Here is a 7018-nt window from a genome sequence, read left to right on the forward strand (position 1 = left end):
TTGCACTTTCGGTGTGATTTAAAAGCGTCCTTGTTAATTTCCGCATGTCACTTTCACGTTGACAAAGCACTCGCTGGGGGGCGCTGTTCAACCATCGCATAAGGATAATCATCGCGTAAGTGATAAGGAAACGGCGGAGCATGTTCTGATTGAATGTGGAGATATCCACCCAGGTGTACGTTTGGGCACGAGCCTACATGAAGCCTTGGGTTTTAGAGACGACAATGGAAAGCTGAACATGCCCGCGACTGAAATAAGTAAGAGATGGTTAGAGTAATTGGTGGCAGAAAATTAGAAAGAAAGGACAAAAATATTGAAAGAAAATAAGGACATTCTGCCGGAAAGGGCAGAGAACTGGGCTTAGAATTTAAGTTTTTTTTTTCTGTAGTAAGACAGATTTAATTGAAGTAGAGATACTAAGCCAACACTAAGAAAAAGAAGAGTAAAAGGAATTTTTTTGTCGAGCCTGGTGGCACACTTGTCACCGCCCCGTTTTTAAGGGGACGCTCATAGCATTCATCCATCCATCCATCCATTCGTGCCCCACTTACCCTCAATTTACAAAGTTCGGACGAATGCCATCACAAAATTTGAATAAGAATCTTTTGGTATGTGGAGAAACCGGCAACACAGCAGCTGTCGCCATTTCTTGCTTAATAATAGTAAATCGACGAACTATCACACATTTTATGAATGCACACTTCGAGGTTTGATAAATAAGGTCAAGCAAGAGAACAATCGATAAGAAATCGAAAAGAAACGGAACGAAGCCGCTAACTGGAAAGCTTGAGAAAAAATTGGCTGAGATTTAACTCTTGTAAAGCGCGAAAAGTGCGTGCGCTATCTGCTCCTTCTACTCGCACGGCGAGGAGGGGCACTCAGAGATGTGGAGAGAGAGTCCGACGAACGCAGCGTAGCGAAGGAAAGAGCGAAACGAGCAAGGGTCGCGTTTCGATTATCCAACGCATGTTCCTCCGCTAACGTTCGCTGTAGACTCACGCACAACTGCAACACCACAACTAAATTCGGACCTCTGGATGGTTTACGGGGCCTTTAAACCGTCGCTCGGTCACGTGGTATACTGCAGCGGCGAGGCTCCGAGCGAGCGCAGCCGACGCCACCTAGAAAAACAATGAAGCAGCTGCGACGCCTCTCCGCAGCGGATCACGTAGCGTGACGACACGTCTGCCACACTTGTTCTCCTGTGGCCCGGCGGCTCAAGGTGATACCGACGCGATGAACGACCTTGGGAGACAAGGAATAGTAGAGCTTTCGCTCTAAATGGGGGTTTTACCAAGAGCGCGTCCTTCCATAAGGACGGCGATTAGTGCTCACGTAAGCATCTCGCATTCTTCCGAATTCTCTGTGAGAGAGTGGATTAAGTGACACGCGGTGAAATTCTGCTACACACATAGATACGCTCAGGTGGAACAACTGCCGGCTAGATCTGCCAAGCTAACTTCGCCTGTCGCAACATGATCGCCACCCTCCCTCTGAAGTTGAAATGAGTGCACAGTTGCGAGCAGACACTACTAACTTGATGTCGGGTGGTCAGAGGTTGACCAAATATGCAAACTGTATATAGGAAGTACGCGAATTGTTGATATCTTCTGATGCCGGCAAGCACTGTGCTCAACATCGGAAAAGCCGAGGAGTGCCATGACTAAGGGTAAGTGAATTGTGCAGACGTAGTGTCAAAGCTTTCGTTAAACTGAGGCGAGATTGCAAGGACATTACTATAGAAAATACGGAGACGTTCGTGCTAAAGTTTGGTCTTTGTTTATTAACCTCAGGCTCTCGTTGAGGACGTGTCACTTGTGAAGCTAGAGTCGTAAAAGCTACAAACCGGAAGCCCTTCGAACATAAACGAGGATGTCGCAAATTTTGTGTAACAGTTGCAATAATTGAATTGTAATGACGCTCTGAGGAGGAGAGGAAAAGACGCTACCTCTGCAGCCTTAGTCGTCAGCGCGTCTCAGCGTTGATTGACAGTCCGAAGCAGTTCATTTGAGAAATATAACACATCCCATTTCCCGTAGCGGAGGGTAGAATTATCAGGGAGGAAATGTTCGTTAAAATGAATAGCCGACGCGTTTTGAACGCTCTCACGATGGGGAAGAGGCGACACGGGCACATACCGCAAAACCTTAATCTCATTCCTCCTCTTTGGCTGAAATAACTCCTATAACTCCCAGCATGACACGAAGTACAAAAGAAAAATTCTGTAGGCAACCAGTGGCATATCCGGAATTTTTTTTTCAGAGGAGTGTGGGGGTTCACCCACCCTTTGTGTACGTTCGTTTCTGTGATTGTATGTGTGCGTATATATGTACACATGCAAAATTTCGGGGAAGGAGGGTTCGCGAAGTGGTCAGATATGGGTACTGGTAGCAGGCTACCTCTTTTTTTCCAACCAAATTTTTTAAGGGTGTAATATTGGACGAGCTTGCAACATGGCACTTCAGACGGTAAACCACAAAACAGCAATGAGGCAGCACTTTTCCAGAACTCTTCCTGTCTTTGTATCTGTCCTATATCTTTTTTTTTTTATTTTCGTGGCTACTTCCTGTCTGCTGGTTCAACATTTCAAACAAATGTTGCAGTACGGCCGCTTACCGGAAGAGGGCGCTAACTATGTTACAAGCTGTCTATTGGCCGTGTTAACCCGCCACTGTGGTCTAGTCGGTATGGTGCTCAACCACCGACCCGAAGGACGCGGGATCGAATCCCGGCCGCGGCGGCCGCATTTCGACGGAGGCGAAATGCGAGAGACCCGTGTGCTTAGATTTAGGTGCACGTTAGAGAGCACCTGGTGGTCAGATTTTCCGGAGCCCTCCACTACAGCGTCTCTCATAATGATATCCTGGTTTTGTGACGTAAAACCCCAACAATTATTATTATTATTGGCCGTGTTCGTGCGAGAAACCTGCAAGAGATGGTTGATAAGCAAACTATATTGCCGCCAAGTAATAATAATAATAATAATAATAATAATAATAATAATAATAATAATAATAATAATAATAATAATAAAACAGACAACAAAATAAAAAGTAAAAGAAGCAAAAAAATGTGCCTCCATTTATGTAGGTTAGCCGAAAATTCTGTTCAGAGATACTGATATCGGGATACTTCAATGCGCGCCGCACCTTAAGTCATAATATATAACGAATTTACAGGAAATACGAACCACCCTATGCGAGTTCTCACAATTAAGTATTGCTTGCTTATCATCTCATCTGCGCGTTCTTGAGTTAGTGCGAGACAATCTACGTAGTTACCGCTCTTGTCTAAGAATTATTAGGCCGACATAGGACCGCGCACCGCGCCGAATATATTTTAATAAAATGCTGATACAAAGCGATGCACGAAAGCGGTTGCTCCGATGTGACGATATTCTCGATCTTCGGGCTTAAACCGAATGTTTTAAATAATTGTCAGCACTTGTTAAACGTGAAATAAGATACCCAGCATTGCAAGAGCGCCCTATATGTGTTCGGAATCCATATCTCGGCGAAAATTTTTAACCTGTCGACATTTAAAAAAAAGTGTGACGTGGTTTATTGACGCGTCTTCAGGGAATATCAACAAACGTCTAGAGTAGGGCGTCGGAGAGCGGCGGGCGTCAAGCAGCCAAAATCCGGGCAAACGCGAGCTGGAGTCCCCTGCTACTCTTGACACTGCGGCTTGCTTGCTTGCCAGCTTGCTCGTGTGTTTCTTCGTCGTCCTCTTTTCACTACAAAAGAAATAATTTGTGACACAACCAATCATGCAGCCGCCACAGTTTATCATGGCTCAATATTTGTTGAACTAGCAGTAACTCTATACTGACATTTAAATTTGCGCAGGACATTATGCTACCTGCTACGCCATTCTCGACAGGTCGAACGTTTCTTGTTGAAATTTTTCCACTTTTAGCGCAGCAGTGAGAGAAAATATAGGCTCTAAACGCAAACGCGGTGTTTCCTTTCATGCTGGATCAGCACGTGTACCTCCGAAAGGGCATCAAAGCAGAACACACGAACGGAAATGCTGGACATAAATATAAGCATAACAGATATTATTGTAACTTAGCATAGCAAAGAAAGAAAGAAAGATAGGTGAAATGATGCGCATAGGAACACACTTGCTGCGGTCACGCCCAGGCCTAGAGCAAGCGCGTCTTCGTTACCTCAGAGTAACTGGTCACCCTCCCGGTCACCCTCCGGACTTGCAAGGTTGGGTACAAGGACCCTTCCACCGTTTCTTATTCGACTTCATGCATCAATACAACTTGCTTGTTTACGTGTGACGCGGCTCTTGTGACACATGTAAATACTGCCGAAGGGCAGTCTGTCGAATAAAAAAAAGTAATGGAGATTAAAAGCAAGCGGAAAAACAAGAAGAATAAACACGCAGGTGCATTCGGACCGCTTCGTTCTTTCTTGCAGCTGCCCATTTCCGCCCATTACTTCCGCTGCGCATCCCTTCTTCCGAAGATGACCACGCGCCTCCCACTCGGATAACGAATCCTCGCGTGCCAGATAGACTGGACGTTCGCTATACCACGCGCCGACCTTTCCGGAAGGAAGGGAGCTTCCCACGCCGCTTCCATTTCATCCCGAATGGCCTCCCGCGTGATACCCGATACCTCAGCACGCAAAGCCCATTTCGCGAATGCCAACCCCAACTGACAGCCGCACAGACTCTCACGAATGAGTCCAGCGTACTCTTGCGACCTCGCAGGCCAAGAGAATCGCGTTTTGTAAGTGCGCGACGTCTTTCTATCGTTTCTGCGCAGTTTCCACATGAAAATAGCGCTATAGTTGTTGTTTTTTTTTAGTTCACGACTCCTGTGATCATAGCTAGGAAAAAAAAGAAAGAAAACTGGAGCACACTAAGATTCACTGTGATCATAGCTAGGAAAGAAAAAGAGAAGAAACTGGAGCACACTAAGATTCACTCAAGAAAGCCATTTTGCGCTTAGGGCTCACTCGGTCTCGCCAAACGTTTCCTCAACCCGACTCCCTCCGACTAAGACTCACCAAGGTATTACTCATCCGGACTGACACAGGCTCACATTCACGGCTCGATCTGAGTGTGAGTGAGTCGACTCATGAGTGAGTTTGCCGACCTGTGCCTGTTATGCGCTTGTTGTTTTTGTTGTCGTTGCGCGGGGTGTTGCGCTTCGGTTTCATGGAAGCGAAATTTTAGAGCCCCGTGTACTGTGCGATGTCAGTGCACGTTAATGAACACCAGATGGTAGAAATTTCCGGAGCCCTCCACTCCGGCGTGCCTCATAATCATATCGTGGTTTTGGCACGTATACAATCCAAATATCATTATATACTGCTTCGGGTACGGCTGACTGTCAATTTTCTTAACCCACAAAGCCTCGGATTTGTAATAGTCAAGCCTGTCAGACCAGTCCAGTTGCTAGTTAGAGCATTATTCCCCTAGGGCTCAACATAGGCAAACAAACAAAAAAGCAAACAAACAAACAAACATTCTGGTGTTTTATGTGCGAAACCGCGATACGACACGAAGCAAGTCGTAGCGGGGTACCCCAGATTGAGTTTGACCAGCCCGGGTTCTTTAACGGGCACCTAAATGTACAGAGTCGTCCACATTTAAGCTGAACACCTCATTAGTATTCAAGACCTCATTGAAGCTGTTGTTTAATACATAATTCGGAAAATCATTACTGTGTTTGTCAACACCATGAGTAAACGTTCTATAACGGGCATTGCACCTGTGAAGTATAAGAAACGTTCCAGTTTTACCGGTTTGAATACTAATGAGGTGTTCAGCTAGATGTGGTCGACCCTGTACGTGTGTATTACATTTAGCGATGATGAAACTGCGGCCACCACGGTGAGGAATCGAAGCGCAACACCTTAGAAGCTAAGCTCGGGTCCCAAACAGTAAGTATGCTCGGTATCCATACCTCAAAAAGACCTACAGCGCTTTCGTATGGAGCATCGCACAGGCGCTGCTTTCCCATGGGCTACACGCCTTAATGAAATTTTATGAATAACTAGGGGATTTTGGCTTGTACGTATACTTCTTTACGTTACCGTGTTACCAGATACCGGAAATAAACTGCTCATGCGCGGGCCTTTACGGAACGTAAACTACTCGTCCGATAGGCTTTACGTTTACGGCCCTATCTCGCAAATCCACCTTAGTTCGTGGCCACTCACGATATCCGCTTTGCGGAGACTCCAGCCGCCAAGTCAAAATAAGCTGAAGTGCGAGCGCCAATTGCGATCCCCTTGTTTCACCTGATTACCGAAGTTTAAGCGACCTAGAATACGGAATCCGTAAACGTCAGAGGCCTAAGGCACCTGACAGGCTGCATAGGTGGCGCCATCTAGGGGGACCAAGATGAACCAGGCAAGCACAAAATTGTTATTGCAGAAGCATCGTGCATTCTACTTCCACTGTAAATGCCTTGCAGTGGCATAATGACGAATGAGTTGCCTTTTTAATCATTTTCCCCCTCAAAAACACTAGGCGAAAACAAACGACTGTGCTTGCACGAAGCGTCACAAGATGTCGACACCATCGTCCGGTAAACCGGTATTCCTACACTCCTTTGCGTATACCGAAATACTGCACGCGCTAAAAACCTCTCATGTTTTTGCCGCAGCGGTAATTCAATATTATCTAAATTAAATATAGTGTAAACGCAGTGATCATCACCATTTAGTGGTTTGCGCGAAAGTGAAGGTATACGCTTACGTGCGGGGAGCTAAATTTTTTAAAACATGCGTTGCGGTAACACGGTAAACGCGATCCGGTATTTCGGTAACACAGTAACGTTAAAAAGTATACGTACAAGTTAAAAGTCCCTTTTCTGTATATATGTGTGCGTGACTGGGTGTGTAATTTATCGTATATACCATAGCAAACACCTTACACCTGGAGTAGCAAACCAAGTGATAAACCAGGCTGACATCTCCGCGGTAATGATAAAAAAAAAATCGCCATCTTGTCTACGTAGTACCACACATCGACTTTTCCTGGATGTACCCGC

The sequence above is a fragment of the Rhipicephalus sanguineus genome, chromosome 5, assembly GCF_013339695.2.
Source record: "Rhipicephalus sanguineus isolate Rsan-2018 chromosome 5, BIME_Rsan_1.4, whole genome shotgun sequence".
Lineage (NCBI taxonomy): Eukaryota > Metazoa > Arthropoda > Arachnida > Ixodida > Ixodidae > Rhipicephalus > Rhipicephalus sanguineus.